The sequence below is a fragment of the Phocoena phocoena genome, chromosome 1 (genome assembly GCF_963924675.1).
Source record: "Phocoena phocoena chromosome 1, mPhoPho1.1, whole genome shotgun sequence".
In the NCBI taxonomy this organism is placed as follows: Eukaryota; Metazoa; Chordata; class Mammalia; order Artiodactyla; family Phocoenidae; genus Phocoena; species Phocoena phocoena.
The window spans coordinates 80,592,245-80,610,233 of NC_089219.1; the positions used below are offsets into that span (position 1 = coordinate 80,592,245).

Below are 17,989 nucleotides of genomic sequence, written 5' to 3' on the forward strand. Positions count from 1 at the left end.
CACACACGATTTCTTTTCAAATCCTTGCACTGTAATATGCTTTTGAATAAAAACTATTTATAAGAAATACAAGCTGCTAAGACATGTGCCCCATACTCTGCTTATAAAGTTTAATATTGGACTAAAGTAAAAGACTAGATTTTTTTGTAGGCAAATTTCGTATTGTTTGATTTGGTCTGTTGTTTCAGCCATATGAGAATTTTTTGAATTCTAATTTTTTAACCCAGCATTCTTTCATTGATCACCAAGCTGCAGATATTAGCATAAAAGTCATTAGTGAAAATGTTGAACATTTTAGGGCTGAGGGATCAACATCTAATTTATTCCTCCTGGAAAACTTCCTCTGAGTTTATAATATTTCTTAACTAGCATTGTTTGTATTATTCAACAAGTTAAAAATCCACTTACCTAATACAACCAGCCCACAGTTCTTTCATAAGGATATCTTGAATTCTTGGTCATACTGAAGTCCCAATACTCTGTCTATAAAATTCCTCTGATTTCCAGTATGTAGCCCTTTAGAAAAAGCAAGATGCATTTAGATTGATATGGCTTTATTCTTACTGAACCTACACTATTCCTAGAGATCACTGCTTACTTTGAAAACTCTAAAACTATCTTTAATTTAATTAGTCCTAGTTTTATTGACTATTTACTTATTCACAACATTTATTCTTTAAAATTTCTTAAAGATTTCTGATGTCATTTCAACTATTTAGTCTATAAAAATAATAATGATAAAATGAATAGCTACTGTACATCGAGCATTTATTATGTGCCAGGTGCTGTGTTAAAGTGGCTTACGTTTAATTGTCACCCTAGCCCTATGAGGTATATACCATTATCCCGATTTTACAGGTGAAGAAACTGAAATTTAAATCTGTTAAGTAACTTGCTAGGAAAACAAAGTGGACTCTAGGTCTGACTTCGAAGCCTGTTTTCCTAATCAACATACTATATTACCTTCCCTTGGAATGCAGTGGTTCAGATGTGGAGTCTTGAATAAACTGGGGCTCCAATTCCTTCTTATCAACACTCATTAACACCCTTTCCAGTCAAGTCTGATGAGCAGTCTTCTTACCCAGAAAAAATATTTAAAGGTAGTACAACAAGAGTTGAGAGGTTCTGCTTCCTCATTGCTGTTACATGCCAACCTATCATCATTATTTTCAAGCCAGGGGCCGTTCCCTTCTCAGAATTCTTCCCACTCTGAATTTCTTATTTTCCTTACTATTTTTGTCTGGTTCCAATATTAGTCTTCCTCCAAGACTTGAGATACTCCAAATCTTGGGTACGTGTCATCCCATTCAACTTTCATCCATGCTCTTCAGAAAGCTTATTGTCTAATCTAATTGATCTCATTGGATTCCTCCAGTTTTTCTTCCTTGGTGGAACCAATGCAATAGTCAGAATCAAATTGTGCACTTAATCATTTTCACTGTTTGCCTTACTTCTGATGCACTCACTATCATCAGTTAGCAAACTTTCCCATTGGGGCTGTAAGAACTAGTACACTTCTCAGAGACAGCCAGGCTTGCACTCACAGTCAGCCCATTCTCTGACTGCATTTGGCAGTAGAACTTTGCCTGGTGTTGTATGTGATATGTTTTTCCTCTAGCAAAACCTTCCTGCATTCTAAGGAATCTGCTGGGGTAGTGCACTTAGAATATCAAGAAAACAATAAATATGCCATGACTCTGTCATACAGAAAACTTTCTTGGCTGTCAGCCATAGAGCTTCTGATGTGGAGAAGGGCTGTAGAGTAGCTGTTAACAGCTCACACTTGGAGTGCATAAAATCTACCGTGAGTCAGCTGTAGGCGATGTGGAGATGGTGCCATTTCTCAAGCTTTAATTTCCTCCATTGAAAATAGGGATGGTAAGAATGGGATAATACGTTAATGCAAATGTTCCTTAATGTGATGTAAGTGTGCCTTAGCACAGTGGCTGTTAAACTTCAACTCCTTGGCCCCCAGCGAGATTTTGATCAGCTGCCCCAAACTCCTTCCCAGCCTACACTATCAGCCCAAGGGTGTAGCTGAAGCTTGTGACCCCAGTGAAAACACTTAACCACTTTCTAAAGGCTTTGTGAACATTCTCATCCTCCGAGTGGTTTACTCTTGTTTAATTTTGAATACAGAACAGGGGCCCAATTGATTAAAAGACATTGTGTGTAGTTGTGAATATTTTTTTAGAAAATATTTTTGGGTTTTAAAAACCTGGGAGAGGGAAATTAGCTCACTGGTTTCTTCCCATACTTAGGAACCCTAACACTCCATTTCTCAAAAGGCCTGAAAATAAACAGGAGCAAAGTGAGCTTCTTCTGCAGGGCCTCCCTGTTTTGGATTACAGGTATGGGAAAGTCATTTCGATTCAATTAAAATGACATCCTGTGGTTCTGTGCCATGAGGCAAAAAGTGGTTCATTAGATTCTATTGCTGCTGTAACAAATGATCACGAATTTAGTGGCTTAAAACAATACAGATTTATTAGTTACAGTTCTGGAGATCAGAGGTCGAAAAAAAAAAAACCCACAAAAAAAAACCAGCCTCACTGGGCTACTGGGCTAAAATCAAGGTTACTTGATTTTAAAAACCAGGGCTGCATTCCCTCTGGAGGTTCTAGGGGAGAATCCATATCCTTGCCTTTTCCAGCTTCTAGAGGCCACCCGCATTCCTTGACTTGTGACCCCTTTCTCCATCATAGAAGCTACACTGTGGTATCTTCAAATCTGTCTCCCTCTCTCTTTCTCTGTCTGAGCTCTGCTTCCACCGTCACATCTCCTCTGACTCTGACTCTCCTGCCTCCCTCTTTCATTTATACGGACACTTGTAAATGGAAGTGGGCTTTCACTTTCAGAATGGGCTCACCCAGGTAATCCAGGATAATCTGTCCATCTCAAGATCCCTAACTTCACATCTGCAAAGTCCCTTTTGCCATGTTACTGACATATTCACAGATGTGGGGGATTAAAATGTGGACATCTGTGAGGGCTTTATTTTGTCTACCACAGGTGTGGATTATACATTCTTTCCTCAAGCATGGGGCCCAGATATTAGCAGTACTGGTTTATATTTTACAGTCAATACTTCAAATGGGACAAGGTGGCATTCAGAGAAGCCAAAGTTAATCAAATAAAAAGCAGGTATCAGCATGTACTTTATCACATCACCAAGAGAATCAAAACAGTATGATAGTAAATTTGACTTCTTGTCATGTTGAATTCTTCTTTCAGTGCTATGTTATCAGAAAGAGGCAGTATTGTTTAAATGTAATTTATATAGTGCCTTCCCCAGAGTGATGAACAGAATATTCCTCAGTATCCTCAGAGAATTAGGCTCTCTATCTCTCTTTATCCCAGCTCAGCCACTCCAGCAATATGCAGCAATATAACATCTGTGTGCAAGAAATAAATCAGACTCACTAAATTTAAGGATGTTCACTTACAGAAATTCCTTTTGGAGTTTCTTTTTTTCTCATTTGAAAATGCTCTTCTTTGGGTATTATAAAGCCATTGACCCATATTAGATTAATTAGGTCAATTAGCCTTTATTTAGTAATTATCAGTCAGATGGCTTTGAATAATTCCCTTTTAATAAAGATGTGCCTTGAAAAGAGATTATCAACTTAAATTCCTGCCACATAGTAGCATTAAAAAAACATGCATTTAGTAATTCTTTCTGCAATGTGGTTTGGGTGTAGCAATGAAACTGGGTAGAAAAAGCTTAAGGACTTTACCTTGATGAGTTGATTATTCACATTCACACACTGTTAAAAGCCACGTGGGTATTTGCCATTCAGAGAAGCTGTTGGTAGCCCTGAATGCTGAGCCTAATTCAGAGCAACTCCCTCTCTTTTTCTAACCTGTCAATAGGAATTCCCATATTTTTAGACTCACACTGGCCCCAGCACCTAAACTGGGACTCCCACTTGCTGACAGGACTATCTGAATTTTTTTGCTCTCTGCTTCTCTCCTTCAACAACATCCCTATATTTTATCCTAATATTGACAATAGCTGCCGCTCAATGAGTATTTGCTAGGTTCCAGACATTTCACATTTGTTATTCCTAATTGTTACCGTGAGTTAAGTCACTACACAGATGTTTGTTGAAATATTTGCTCTAGATACTGGAGATAGTCAAGTGGATATCCTATGTCCATGTAACAGTTGAGGAAACTGAGATAGAGGACCTTAGTGAGGCGCCTACCGTCCCGCAGCATGGGGCTTTGCAGGAAACCCAGCGTCTGACTGGCTCCAGCTTGGCTCCGTGCACCCCACCAGGCTACCCCCATTGCGGGAGGGGGTACTAGAATTGCTGTCTCCTTTGAAAGCTATGTTAGAAAACTCACCGGACTGTTTGGGACATAAGGTTACTAATAAAGTCAGAACCTTCAAGAAAAGTTTAAAGGCACTTTAGGAATCAGGTTCAAAAATAGAAAACTCACAATTACTTAGAACAAAAGTCCCACCCCTAGTAATTAAAGGGTTTAATTTTTTTTTCTAAATTTCAGAATTCTGATACATATACAAGTGCAAAAAAGTTGAGGTACTACTTAATCGAATACATACAAATGGCATGAGCGATAGTTCTAGGTGCATCCCTTGCTGTTTTCTCTTGCTGTAGTTCACTCAGTTCCTGATGTTTAGATCAGAAGTCAGTGCTAAATTGTCGGTTGCATCCTGACATTAACATGTTGTGTAGTCTTTGATCTTCCACAGAACAGAAAGGACTCTGTGTGCAAATTTACTCTATTGCTAAGATCTGGACATTTCGGTGACCTGGAATATGGAGATAACTTTGTTTCTGTTGGTTTGTTTTACAAAAGTTTTAGGTTCCTACAAGAATCAGAAAGTTTCATATTGGGAATGTAAAAATGGAGTTTCTGGAGGGCAATTTGACAACAATTTGTTTCAATAATTTAAAAGGCAAATAGATAAAGATGTATGCTTAAGAATGCTCATTGTAATACTAGTTATTGAAAAAACTGGCAACGATCTAAATATATATCAGTAGGGTAATCATTAAATGTTATGCACATCCATGCTTGTACTACATGAAAAATTATTATGTATAACATTTATATTGTATTGCTAAATGAAGAAGAAAATAAAGATTAAAAAACAGATTATAATCCCACTTTAAAGTGTGTGTGTGTGTGTGTGTGTGTGTGTATCTGGATGACTGTATTCCAAAATATGCAAACTGTGATTATCATCAAGTGGTGGGATTGAGGGTGATTTTAACTTCTTTGTACATTTCTGTATCATCTGAAATTTTATTCTTTTATCCACATTTCCCATTTAGATCACCCAAACCACCCCCCACTGACAACAATTCTAATGCAATTGATGTAAATCTTTTTAGTTTGCAAATATTTCTATAAAATATATTTTCTTGTTTTTTGTTCAGATATTTTAAATTTACTTAGTTTCATATTCTATTCCTTAACATTTTTCACCTAGTACTGTTTGTTTAGGCCTCTGTTGTTTGTGTACTAGTCTACTGCTGAACTATTTTCATAGTATAGGCACTGTAAATATGCATATGCTACTTTCATAATCAGAAAAAAATCCAGCAAAGCTCTTTTTATTATGAAGAAAGAAAAAAGAAAGATAATTATTTCTTCTAACATAAGAGCATAAATTGCTTTACATAATTTTGTAAATGAAATATCCAACTGGAGAAATATTCAGTACACTGAAGATTCTATTTTTCTAAACACCCCTACTTTAGAAAAGTGTTTGGACATGTGGAACTCTTTTCTATAAGTATAGAAAATTCAAAGAGAAAAGCGAATATTTCTTTCTATGAAGACTCTAAAATGATTTATTTTAGGAGGCAAAAATTTCAAAAGACAAAGTTATTTTGAAAGTGAAAAGTAGTGAAATGAACTTATTACAGTGTTCTCACTATATATTAAAAATGAAATTAAAATCATTTAAAATAAAAGAAATATGACATGGTAACACAAACAGAAATTGAGGAATATCCCAGAAGGATAGGACATGGTTGATGGACAGCACAGGAAAATGAAAAGACAATCAGAGGAAGTAATAAAGCCTATTGGGAAAAACTTGAAATTTATATATTGAAAGTTCATAATTTTTAACATAAAAATCTAATAATAACTGATAATCCCTTTCTTTTCTTTAAATGTTAAAGATAAAAATAGAACTTTAAGAATAACTTTATTCAATCATATTTTTATAAGATAGATATCAAATACTCTCAGCAAGACTGTGTTTAACTTTCAAACTTTTCTTCAAAACAATATATTCCTAGATGAGAGATGTGGGAAAATGTCACATATAACTATTTATTATGGGGGAAAGTGGCAAGATGAGAGTCATATTTCAAGCAGATGTTACTTAAGTCCTTCAATCCTGGAAAAGGTCACAAAGAACTGGGTTTCTTCTCTTTCTTTTTAAAGTTAGTTTTCACTGGCAGCAGAGAGAAGCTTTATGACATACCACTAGCAGACAAAACCAAGCTGCCTTTACAAAAGAATTTTGTTGAACACAGGGTCTTTTTTTTTTCTCTCTCTCTCTCTCTCCAAAATATTGGGTTTCAAAATGAAGTCACTGACCTAGGAAAGACAAACAAATAGTCTCCAGGGATCAGGAGGCAGGACAAAAAGCAGGTTAAAGTACAGAAGTTTAAGTGTGAGAACCAAGAAACAAAATAATGACCTGAGGGCTCAGGGCCAGTTGGGAAGAAGAGATGTCTACTAATGTTGACGGGTGACCTGCAAAGGGGAACAGCCCAGCACAATGACCAGATTCTCCAGGGAGGAGGTCACAGCAGTCTTGCTTCTCTGGAAACTAGAGTTAAACTGGCCACTGAGAATGTAGGAGGTGTCTTGGCTAAGAGCCCTCTTGAATTTGCCTTAAATTCTCTAACACAGAAACTCTAAAGATTAGGAAAAACATGGATTTTGATGATTTTATGCGGCTATAAAGATTAGTCAGTGTTTCACTCATTTCTAAGCAGAATGGCATAATGTTTACACAAAGGATTCTTGGATTGCACAAAGTTCAAGCTTTTTGACCTCTTGCAATTTATTTAACTTCCTCATGTATAAAATATATACATAACAAGAGAATCTACCTCATAGGACTACTGTAAGGATTAAGCTAAATATGCCATCCATGTACTATGTGCCCAATGGCCTTATGCAGGAAGTAAAAAGAGGAAGTATGTTTAACATTTGAGCATCCACCTGAGATTCAGATCTGAATTTTTATAGCAATTGAGATTAGTGTTTTGTAATGTTTTTGATAGATCATACTGAATCTGAAGAAGACATTGTTTGTTACTAATAATATTAAGAAATGAGACATTGCACAAATCTATCACTATTAATAATATAGTGGGTACAAACCTCGGTCCATTAGCTCAAGGATGCAAGAAATGTTAAGTTTTAATTTTTCTTTCAAGCCCCCCTTCCACTAGATGTTGGAAAAACAATCACAGTCAACTCAAGTTTTCCCTCCCCTTACATTGGAATTGCATCCATGTTCCAGGGGGCTGTTACCTGTTGTCAGCTGTCACCCTCTCTCTATGCTACTATCTGGTAAGGTGTACATCCTGGTCCTGATGTACAACGTTTATGTCCGTGTCCTCCTTGTGTTGGACATCAGCTTCTGTGACTGTTGGGAGAGTGGAAAAATGAATGGGGCACTAAAAGGCCCTACTCCATCCCCTTCTAGCCTCTGGCTCATAGAAAATGCTTCTGCTGTGCCCCATGCTATCCTGGGGCACAAAGGGACTCTGTGAGCTTATCTCAGTCCCCCTTTCCAACTCTAACACACCACACTGCCATTGCTACTCTACTGCTCCCAAACCATCGACTGTGGGGTCTTATCACCTTCTCAAAGGAAGTAGGAAAAGTGACATTCTTTCTGCTCTTGAATCTCCAAAATTATGCAGAGATGAGTGTTCTATTATTCCCTAAACCTTACCACACCCTACTTCAGATGAATCCAGGAGAAATCTGGGCACAGGTCCTTTTTCAGGTACCTAGCATCTTTACTTTTCCTCTGACTTCTCTCCTTCTCTACAAGTCTAGAGTCTTCAGTCTTGGGGACAGGGAAAAAGGTTTTGACTCATCAGGTATTTTTCCTATTCTTTCATCTCAAGTCTGGATCTTGACTTTTGAAATTAAAAAAATCAAGTATTTGACATCTCCCTTGAGGAATATCTACTTCATAGTCTAGTTGCTTCAATGAGGGGGCAACAGCAAACAAAATCAACCAACCAAACAAACAAACACGATAGTTCAATACACCAGAATACACTGAAGTAGGGAGGGATGTATGTTTTATCATTTTCATCTAAACTTACATTTTAAATACTCTCCATAATGAATTAAAAAGTCTCCCAACTAAAATATTTGTCTTTGGTTAAAAATATGGGTTACCTTATATACTATTAAGTATCTGATTTTATAATTTCCTTTATAATTATTAATTACATAAATTTTATGCATATAATGATTCTAACACTAGTCTGCCAGATGAGGATGCTTCTTTTCTTTACTCTCTCCTTGCTTTTTTTCTCCTTCTTTAACCTGTTTGTCAATGTTCCTCAGTGATCTCGTTACTCTCCGAATTTATTCCATCCTTGAGCTTCACATTTTTTATTTATAATTTGCTATCCAAAAAAATGTGTAGCTTTCCTTTTTGTAAAATTTGACTATGTCTGCATATTACCTCCTTAAGAAGTCCAGACACTATAAATCTTATGTAGAGTCTAGAAAAGCCTTGAAGTCAGAGACATTTGATAATATTATTTGATGGTGATGATGTTTATTTTTTAAAAAAACTTGATAACGTTAAAGGTCATATATTTTTGTTGAATTTTGATCCCTGTTACCTGGATCATCTATGAGCCCTTTGAAACATGACGTGGTCATATTTATCTTTCTAGGACTAGTTCATGATACAATAGATAGTATAGCAATTGTTTAATCACTACATTGAATGAAAGAACAATAAGATATTTGCCTTTTTTTAAAAACATCTTTATTGGGGTATAATTGCTTTACAACGGTGTGTTAGTTTCTGCTTTATAACAAAGTGAATCAGTTATACATATACATATGTTCCCATATCTCTTCCCTCTTGCGTCTCCCTCCCTCCCACCCTCCCTATCCCACCCCTCCAGGCGGTCACAAAGCACCGAGCCGATATCCCTGTGCCATGCGGCTGCTTCCCACTAGCTATCTACCTTACGTTTGTTAGTGTGTACATGTCCATGACTCTCTCTCGCCCTGTCACAGCTCACCCTTCCCCCTCCCCATATCCTCAAGTCTGTTCTCCAGTAGGTCTGTGTCTTTATTCCTGTCTTACCCCTAGGTTCTTCATGACATTTTTTTTTCTTCTTAAATTCCATATATATGTGTTAGCATACGGTATTTGTCTTTCTCTTTCTGACTTACTTCACTCTGTATGACAGACTCTAGGTCTATCCACCTCATTACAAATAGCTCAATTTCGTTTCTTTTTATGGCTGAGTAATATTCCATTGTATATATGTGCCACATCTTCTTTATCCATTCATCCGATGATGGGCACTTAGGTTGTTTCCATCTCCAGGCTATTGTAAATAGAGCTGCAATGAACATTTTGGTACATGACTCTTTTCGAATTATGGTTTTCTCAGGGTATATGCCCAGTAGTGGGATTGCTGGGTCATATGGTAGTTCTATTTGTAGTTTTTTAAGGAACCTCCATACTCTTCTCCATAGTGGCTGAACCAATTCACATTCCCACCAGCAGTGCAAGAGTGTTCCCTTTTCTCCACACCCTCTCCAGCATTTATTGTTTCTAGATTTTTTGATGATGGCCATTCTGACTGGTGTGAGATGATATCTCATTGTAGTTTTGATTTGCATTTCTCTAATGATTAATGATGTTGAGCATTCTTTGATGTGTTTGTTGGCAGTCTGTTTATCTTCTTTGGAGAAATGTCTATTTAGGTCTTCTGCCCATTTTTGGATTGGGTTGTCTGTTTTTTTGTTATTGAGCTGCATGAGCTGCTTGTAAATTTTGGAGATTAATCCTTTGTCAGTTGCTTAATTTGCAACTGACATTCTGAGGGCTGTCTTTTGGTCTTGTTTATGGTTTCCTTTGCTGTGCAAAAGCTTTGAAGTTTCATTAGGTCTCATTTGTTTATTTTTGTTTTTATTTCCATTACTCTAGGAGGTGGGTCAGAAAGGATCTTGCTGTGTTTATGTCATAGAATGTTTTGCCTATGTTTTCCTCTAAGAGTTTGATAGTTTCTGGTCTTACATTTAGGTCTTTAATCCATTTTGAGTTTATTTTTGTGTATGGTGTTAGGGAGTGATCTAATCTCATACTTTTACATGTATCTGTCCATTTTTCCCAGCACCACTTATTGAAGAGGCTGCCCTTTCTCCACTGTACATTCCTGCCACCTTTATCAAAGATAAGGTGTCCATATGTGCGTGGGCTTATCTCTGGGCTTTCTCTCCTGTTCCATTGATCTTTCTGTTTTTGTGCCAGTACCATACTGTCTTGATTACTGTAGCTTTGTAGTATAGTCTGAAGTCAGGGAGCCTGATTCCTCCAGCTCCGTTTTTCTTTCTCAAGATTGCTTTGGCTATTCGGGGTCTTTTGTGTTTCCATGCAAATTGCGAAATTTTTGGTTCTACTTCTGTGAAAAATGCCAGTGGTAGCTTAATAGGGATTGCATTGAATCTATAGATTGCTTTGGGTAGTAGAGTCATTTTCACAATGTTGATTCTTCCAATCCAAGAACATGGTATATCTCTCCATCTATTTGTATCATCTTTAATTTCTTTCATCAGTGTCTTATAATTTTCTGCATACAGGTCTTTTGTCTCCTTAGGTAGGTTTATTCCTAGATATTTTCTTTTTGTTGCAGTGGTAAATGGGAGTGTTTTCTTGATTTCACTTTCAGATTTTTCATCATTAGTATATAGGAATGCCAGAGATTTCTGTGCATTAATTTTGTATCCTGCTACTTTACCAAATTCATTGATTAGCTCTAGTAGTTTTCTGGTAGCATCTTTAGGATTCTCTATGTATAGTATCATGTCATCTGCAAACAGTGACAGCTTTACTTCTTCTTTTCCGATTTGGATTCCTATTTCCTTTTCTTCTTTGATTGCTGTGGCTAAAACTTCCAAAACTATGTTGAATAATAGTGGTGAGTGGGCAACCTTGTCTTGTTCCTGATCTTAGTGGAAATGCTTTCAGTTTTTCACCATTGAGGATGATGTTGGCTGTGGGCTTGTCATATATGGCCTTTATTATGTTGAGGAAAGTTCCCTCTATGCCTACTTTCTGCAGGGTTTTTATCATAAATGGGTGTTGAATTTTGTAAACAGTAATGCATAGCAAGAGCATTCTAATCTACATACACCATATACTACAGTATATGTGTACAATATTTCAAAAATATAAGTGTAGCAACAACTATGAGTAAAATTGTGTTTGGAATTGAGTTATTATGGTTCATAGGTAGAGAAGAATTTCTTAATACATTTAAGGAAGAAGAGAGTGAAGTACGTTTTACATTTCTAATCAAAAGATTAAAAGTTTACCAAACAAACAAAAAACGTTTACAAAACTGAGCATGAGATATAACCCTTAATGTTAGAACTGAAGTAGGAAAAGTATGGAACCAACCTAGGCTCAGTTCTGGTTCTACCAATTATTAGCTGAGAAATTATGGGCAAGTAATTTAGTATTTGGGGGGGCTCAGTTTTCCCTGCTGCAAATCAAAATTTTGAGTTAGAATCTTTACGTTTTTTTCATTGTACCATTGCACCATTCAATTATTTCCCTTATTTAAAAAATATATCAGATTAAAAAAAGCTTAAAAATTATTTTTTTTAAATAAAACTCTTGTAGCAAATTAGTCATTAAAAAGGATTGTAGTAGTAGGCTTCAGAGCCTTTTCTGGCAGTGGTAGATTTGAAACACTTTAAAGGACAGGACCCCAGGAAGAAGAGAGTGTACTGGTGCAGGAGCCAAAAGATTTTTGGATCAGTTTTCCTTGATTTTTCTTTATTTAAAGATTGAATTATTGGAGCCATCGGGATAAAGCTTCAGCACCCTCAATGTTTTCTTTCTGACATCACCATTAATAATCAACCTGCTGGAAGAGTTGTCTTTGAATTATTTTCTGATGTGGGCCCCCAAACATGGGAGAACATTTATTGTCTTTGTGCCAGTGAAAAGGGGACAGAGAAATAAACTCAGAAGCCATTATGTTTTAAGAATTGTCTTTTTCACAGGGTTGTCAAAAATTTTATGGTTTAAGGTGGTGACTTCAGTGAAGTAAATGGAGAAGGAGGGGAATCTATTAATGGAGGATATTTTGGACGAGAGTTTTGCTATTAAATACAAGAGAGAATTTCTCTTATCAATGACCAACAAAGAAAGCAAAGGATACAAACGGTTCACAGATCTTCCTAACAGTGAAACCAACTCCTCATTTAGATGGGCATCATGTTGTTTTGGGGAAAGTGATTTCTGGTCAAGAAGTTGTGAGAGAGAGAAAATCAGAAAACAGATAGCTAGCAAACCATTTGCTGAGGTGCATATATTCAGTTGCAGAGAGCTAATTCCCAAACTAAAACGAAGAAAAGGCGTAAGTCATCATCACCATCCTCATCATCATCCCATGACTCAGAAGAGATTCTCAGTCCTCTTCTGATTCTGAAAGTGCTTCTGAAGAGAAATTTTAAAAAAGAAACATAGGAAAAATTCCTGAAAACACAAAAAAGGAAAAATGAAAGAAAAGTGCATCTAGTGAAATGAGGCTGAAAATCTTGAAGCACGACCCCAGTCTATTGTCCATCTAGAAGATATCCTCCTATACTTGAAAACAGATTCCTAATCAGGAGCATGGGAAGACCAAAACCTCAGTGGAAACGTAAAACCAAAAATCAAATGGTCAAGAAAATGACCATGTACGTGACAAAAATAAAAAATTTGAATCAAGCTCTAGGACAAATGAAGACAAAAGTGGATCAGTGAGTTGTGCAAATCAATTTCCATTCTGTCTAAATTTTTAAGTTTGGAGACTTGCTGATGAATCTCCTTTATGTTGTTTTCATCTTTTCATTGTTTTTAGGTTTTTGACTTTTTCTTTTTAATGTGGACTTAGTTGAATTGATATTTGATAATCTGTAACCTGGATAATTTGCCTTGCTAAAGTTTTAATAAACTTGAAATGAGAAAAAAATATTGCAGTAAAATTAGCTTTAAAAAAATTCTAAATGGTAAAAGGTTAAGTTTCCAAACATCAATTTGGAAAGTAAAAAAAAACAAAGGTGACTTTATCGTGTGTGTAGTTTTAAGATTTTTTTTTTGATATGGACCACTTTCAAAGTTTTTATTGAATTTGTTACAATATTGCTACTGTTTTATTTTTGGTTTTTAGGCCACGAGGCATGTGGGATCTTAGCTCCCCAACCTGGGGTCAAACCCGTACCCCCTGCATTGGAAGGCAAAGTCTTAACCACTGGACCACCAGGGAAATCCCGTGTGTGTAATTTTAAAGGATTGAAGCCATCTAACTGTCACAAGGAGGCATTTTAGGCAAAATGCTAATGTCAGCTGAATTTTAATTCCTCTTTTAATAAAACATTTTATAGCTACAACATATAATTCGTGACTGTAGGTTTATGCACACTTTTCTAAATCTTTCAGAATGCTATACGGGGTTTGGATTATTTTGTTTCATTTTGTTTTGCTGAAGTATGTAGGGATTTTTAAGGCATGTGTTAGTTTAGGGAAAGGTTTCTGAATTGAAATGTGAAAATAAGAAAGACAAAGATTGCTCTTTTGAATTATCTGATTTTATTACGTTAATAAAACAAAACTCTACAGAGCATCTAAGTGCCTCTCAAGCTACATAACAAAATACCCAGTTGATGTATGAGAATTATAAAGATAATTTACACAGTTGGTGAAGAAACAACCTATACTGAAAGGCATTAAACAATAGCTATACCACCATGTTACATTTAAAATAGGAAATATATGTGCAGAAAACCAAGTAATCATCATTACTCTTCTATACTTGTCTTCTGGAATGGATTCTCTTAAAAGTCTGATATCGTCCCTTTCCTTTCCTTTCCAACGAAAACAAGTGCTTCTCACACGTGCACATAATCACACGCGGATCTTGTTAAAATGCAGATTCTGACTCAGAAGGTCTGGAGTGAGGCCTAAGACCTTCTAACAAACTCCCAGGGATCTCCTTTATTACTGGTCTTTGGATCAGACTTTGAGTGGCAAGATCTTTAACTACTGGCAGCCAGGAGTTGAAATGCCAAAAGACAAGAAGTACCAGCATTTTCCTTTTTGTTTTGTTTGTTCTACTAACTAACCAAAACTCACACTAAATTCTTAGCTTACTTACTTAGCTTAATTCTAAGCTTAGCTTAGTTTACTCCTCTTTGCCCTGACTTCCTCCTCACTGGTGCCTTCTCTATACACACCTGTTATTATCTAGGATGCAAACGTAAATGTTATCCATTTATCCAATGCTCTCCCCCTCGGTTAGGGGTCCTCAGAGAGTGGTTCTCTACTGTACTTGTTGTGTTGTTCCCATTTTTTAGAAATGGGATCTTGGTAAGGGATGCTCCATAAACTACTAAGAAGTAAATTGTGCCAAAACCTAAAAGAGTGAATAATCCAGCAATCATTTGGATTTGGCTTTAGAATGTATTATCATAGAATATGTCGAAGATTTATTTTATAATTACATTTTACTTAAGGTAATATTAAAATAGATTTGTATGCTGTGACCATAAACCAACTAAGAGTGTTGGCAAGGAGGGAATGGGAGTGGAGGGGACCTATTTGAAAGCATGAGGAAGTATATGTAGGAGGGAGGCCTAAGATTAATGTTTTTCCATGGATGATAATCTGTGGAAGTCAAGAGTTCATTTTTCGAGTCCTATGCAATTTAATGCAACTCAAATATGACAACTGAATACTGTATTATTTCACCCCTTCCCAATGGGTGTTTTGCTGAAGTATGTAGGGATTTTTAAGGCATGTATGTAGGGATTTTAAGGCACTTTTAAATAAAGTGCCATTAAGGACACTTTGTTTTTAGCACAAACAGGTACCATTCATTGAGCACATACTATGTATCAGTCCTTAAACTAAGAACTTCCTATGCAGTGGCTTATTAAATTCTCACTCTATACCTGTGAGGTAGCTGTCATTATGCTAACATTATGGATGAGAAAAATACAGCCAATTAAGGACATTTTTAATTGAAAAAAACTTCTGAAAAAATATAACCCAACAAAGGTTTTTGTGAAAGCTCTGTTGTATGGTTCATTCTATAAGAATAAATAAACCCAATATATTTAGAACATAACTAATAAATAGGAAAACTTAGGGTTATTATTCACTTCATGGAAAGAATACCCAGTGACTGTACTCCTTTAAGTGATCAGTATACGTTAACAGGATTTTGAATTAATACATTTAACATACATATAATTTTTCAGGTAAGCATTTGTACAAATGGCAAATTATCTACTCAAGTGTTTCTAAAATTGGCCTGATCATAAAGAATGACCTAGAGTGCTTGTTAAAACTATAGAACTCCCAGTTTTGTCCACTGGAGATTCTGAACCAGTAGCTCTGAGATGAAGTCTGAGAGTTTGTACACTTAACATATTATCCATATGTTTTTTATGATGAGGCAAGTTTGGGAAACATTAGTTTGCTGAGTAAAGCTCAGGTTTCTTATTTTAACATCTAAAGTCCTCCACAGAGTGACCTTAGGTACAGTTCAAATATCTCCTACAACATTAACTTATGTTTAGAATTATCTATTCATTATTCCCCACACAGATACTTTCCTCCCTCGGAGCTTTGCTCAAGCTGTCCCCTCTGCCTACAAGGTCCTTTTCTCATGTGTTTTTCCATCAAAATCTTATTCATCTTTCAAGGCTCAGCTCAAATTTTAACTTCTCTGTAAAGGCTTCCCTGACCCCACAGTCAGGATAATATTCTCCCTCTTACGAACTCCCATAGTTCTTCAAATTTCTATTGCAGTGATCCTCAAAGTGTGATCCCTGGAACAGCAGCATCACTTGGAAATTTGTTAGAAATGCAAATTCTCAGGCCCCACTCCAGACCTATTGAGTCAGAAACTGGGTATGGTGCCCAGCAATCTGTTTTCAAACATACTCTCTAGAGTATTCCAACACACCCTGAAGCTTCAGAACCACTTCTCTAATGTATTCTCTATTTTATTATTGCTTCATTACAGGTCTTAATTTCTCTACCAGAATGTAAAGTAAGCTCTATGAGAGCAAAAACAGTGTTTTCATCATTGGTGTCCTTTGCATTAACAAGCACAGTACTTTTCACTTAGCAGATCACAATAAGTCTTATTGAGCTAAATTGCTATTTCCTTAGTATCAAACTCTATGTATGCTAGATGAGCAGATTGTAGTGTACCAATTTTTCATTTTAATAATGTTTAATAACCTTTAAAGGTTGTAGTATGATGGATTCAGATGAAGAAACACCAATTGTAAAGATGACTAAAATAAGGGCTGGTTGCTCTTATTTTTCAACAGAGACAAAGCCTCTTAGATTTGTTCTAAGTTTAATACATATGATGCCTCATAAATATTTACTAATAATAACTAACAACCTCATCTTTTTCTTTGCTTCTCTTGTCTCTAAGGCTTTTATATCTAAAGAAAAATTCCTAAAATATCTTAAGTGGCTTCAACTTCACACTGTATCTATGAATAAATTAGATAATAAACATTGCTGAGATTGGTTCATGATAGCAGAGTAGAAGGACGTGCACTCACTCCCTCTTGTAAGAGAACCAGAATCACAACTAACTGCTGAACAATCTTCCATAGAAAGACATTGGAACTCACCAAAAAAGATACCCCACATCCAAAAACAAAGGAGAAACCACAGTGAGATGGTAGGAGGGGCGCAATCACAATAAAATCAAATCCCATAACCACTGGCTGGATGACTCACAAACTGGAGAACAATTATACCACAGAAGTCTACCCACTGGAGTGAAGGTTCTGAGCCACACATCAGGCTTCCCAACCTGGAGGTCTGGCAACAGGAGGAGGAATTCCCAGAGAATCAGGCTTTGAAGGCTAGTGGGATTTGATTGCAGAACTTCAACAGGACTGGGGGAAACAGAGACTCCACTCGTGGAGGGCCCACACAAATTAGTGTGCACATCAGTACCCAGGGGGAAGGAGCAGTGACCACGTAGGAGACTGAACCAGACTTACCTGCTAGTGTTGGAGGGTCTTCAGAGGTGGGGGTGGCTGTGGCTCACCCTGGGGACAAAGACACTGGCAGCAGAAGTTCTGGGAAGTACTCCTTGGCATGAGCCCTCCTGGAGTCCCCCATTAGCCCCACCAAAGAGCCCACAGCCTTCAGTGCTGGGTGGCCTCAGACCAAACAACCAACAGGGAGGGAACCCAGCCCCACCCATCAGCAGACAAGTGCATTAAAGTTTTACTGAGCTCTGCCCACCAGAGCGACACCCAACTCTACCCACCACCCAGTCCCTCACATCAGGAAGCTTGCACAAGCCTCTCAAATAGCCTCATCCACCAGAAGGCAGACAGCAGAAGCAAGAAGAGCTATAATCCTGCAGCCTGTGGAGCGAAAACCACATTCACAGAAAGATAGACAAAATGAAAAGGAAGAGGACTATGTACCAGATGAAGGAACAAGATAAAACCCCAGAAAAAGAATTAAATGAAGTGGAGACAAGCAACCTTCTAGAAAAAGAATTCAGAATAATGAAGATGATGCAGGACCTCAAAAAAAGAATGGAGGCAAAGATTGAGAAGATGCAAGAAATGTTTAACAAAGACCTAGAAGAATGAAAGAACAAACACCTAGAAGAATGAAAGAACAAACAAACAGAGATGAACAATTCAATAACTGAAATGAAAAATACACTAG

The 17,989-nt window shown here is 36.8% G+C and overlaps 1 pseudogene; it reads left to right on the forward strand.

Annotated features, from left to right (window-relative positions):
- The first annotated feature begins 7,141 nt into the window (after nt 1-7,141).
- On the forward strand, nt 7,142-13,033 carry LOC136131650 (peptidyl-prolyl cis-trans isomerase G pseudogene; annotated as a pseudogene).
- Nucleotides 13,034-17,989: the final 4,956 nt, after the last annotated feature.